Genomic DNA, 2,485 nt, shown 5'->3' with positions numbered 1-2,485 from the left:
ACTGGGGCTGTGCATTCTTATAATAAGTTAATAAATATAAATTATGTTTTAATTAAATGAATAGTTATTGTTTAATGATAATTTAGCACACAACACACACTATACCATATTACTTAAGCATTCATCTTATTAAATTCTCAAAATAAAATCTATGAGGCTCATTTATAGACAAGAAAACTAGCTTTGAATGAGCTTAGGAATTTGCTTAAGGTCACACAAGGGGGGCTATATGATCTTTATTATACTAGTTTAATATAAGAAACCGTGAATGGAACTAATTTTTTATTTGTCCATAGAATGCTGTTAAGACTTATATTTACAAGATTTTAAGGCCCAAAGGAGATATTTCTCCTGACTGAACACATGCCTCTGCTGAATACAAGGGGCTTGCTCTTCATTCTTTGGAGTCTGAATCATTGATCTTATTATATTTCAGAGTCACATTCATAAGATAACTCTTTTTTGTTCATTTAATCTGTGGGAAATATTTGTTTTAAAACAGAAACATATTATTTCTCCTCTATCACTATTATTCCAAGTATTTTTGCCTTTATAACAAATTTCATTCCACTGAGTTAGTAAGCAGTCAGACTATAATGGAATTAGTTCAGTATCTCCCTGAAATGAAATTAGAATAGGTAGAGCTGGTTGTCCCCTATGGCTGCCTAACTCTACAACTCAAAACTAACATTTAGGTCAACTAAATGTGTCATAATATCTGATAACTGTTTTCATCTTGATTAATTAGTACAGATATTTGTACTATTGTTGATTTCATAAGCATATTTGATATCTTTCAGTTCCTGATGTTATATTCTGTTATTGAAATAAGTGATGTAGCCATGGTGTTTCAGAGTAGACATGTGTTCCATAGGATTTTTAATGGTTCTGATATTTCAAAAATAGATTGCCAGAACTTTCTTCTCTGCAGAATCTGATAGAAAGAAATCTGATGGCATAGTAGGATCCGTGTTGGGCTGCTCAATGCAAGATCAACAGGTTGCATCTACAGATGCACCATGGGGAAAAGGTGAAGGTGACAACCTTGGAAAACCAAAGGAAACTCCATCCTATAGAGTCACCAATCATCAGAATTGACTCCTTAAAAGTGAGTTTATATTTTCATTTTGGGGTCTGGTAATTGGAAACTAGAAATATAGTGAGTACATTTTTATTTTTATGAAATCATTAAAGTTCAGGATCTGATCCTATTAGGCACATCCTTGGTACATGGTTTTGAAAATATAAAGTTTCTATAAGGAGTCTATATTTCAAGTAGACTCAGAATTTTCAAGAAAATTAACATAGACCAATTAAGTTACAATGAGTGCTGTAACTCTCCTAAAATGTGTACATATATTTGCTTTTGTTCAGAAGTTGCATAATGAACATCAGCACTACAGACATGAACTACCATATGATTGTACGAATCTGCATTGGGCATCCACACTCATTCCAAAATAGGAAATTATCTTGCATATGGCAAAATAAATAAGAGACAAACCAAATCAAACCCAAATTTTAAAAATGAAAAATTGGATGATTTTTGGTATAAGATTCTCTTTCTATATTGTTACTCTAATCCTTTCTCATTAACATGAAAAATACTGCCCTTTCCTGAATCAGGTTATCACTTTAAGCATAGAGGTAAGGATTCCTACCACTTATGTTGGGGGACAATTCAAGACACAACATTCCACCCATCCCCCATCCCCAAATTGATGTCCTTCCTACATGTAAAGCATATTTCACCCAAACACATTGGTCCAAAAGTCTTCAATTAACTCCAAGTCTCATCTTCTGAAGCATCTAAATAAAATATGGGTGAGATATTTTTCCATTCTGGGATAAAATTATTATTATTTTTTACCTCTGTCATTACACAATCTGGTGTCAATTTGAGGATTAAGAATGTAGGGGTGGAGTCTAGCCTGTTAATCAGGATATAGCCAATGAGGCCTCTATGTGGGCATGGCCTTCTCCTGATGATTCTGGGAACTCCTGTATTTCCTCCTTGGGTATGGGAGACACTCTCTCTCTGCTCACTCCCTTGGAACTCTCTACTGACAGGCTCACTCCCTGTGAGACATCCCTGTGGAGAAGACACATGGAGAACGGCTGATGGAGCCAGACCTCTGGAGTTTAAGAAGCCACATGGAGACCACTACCAGCCCTGAGATGCTTCCACCACCACTGAATCCACAAGACTTCCAACCCACTGGCCTGTGATCTCCCTGCATTCAGCATCATTGGATGTGCTCTGTGAGTCTGAAGAGGAATTTTTTCTTCTTTATGAAAATTTATTTTACTATTTTCATTTGAATATTTCTTTCTAAAAACAAATCAATTTATTGGGGCTCATACAATGCATCACAATACATAGATCAATTGTGTAAAGCACATCCAAACATTTGTTACCCTCATTATTCCCCAAATTCACTTTCCTCTTGGGTTCCCGGAATCAGCTCATTTTCCTTTTTATCCC

Source organism: Echinops telfairi, unplaced genomic scaffold, assembly GCF_000313985.2.
Source record: "Echinops telfairi isolate 266 unplaced genomic scaffold, ASM31398v2 ScPeMD7_6;HRSCAF=24_1, whole genome shotgun sequence".
NCBI lineage: Eukaryota > Metazoa > Chordata > Mammalia > Afrosoricida > Tenrecidae > Echinops > Echinops telfairi.
Note: the sequence above shows the minus strand (reverse complement) of the source record.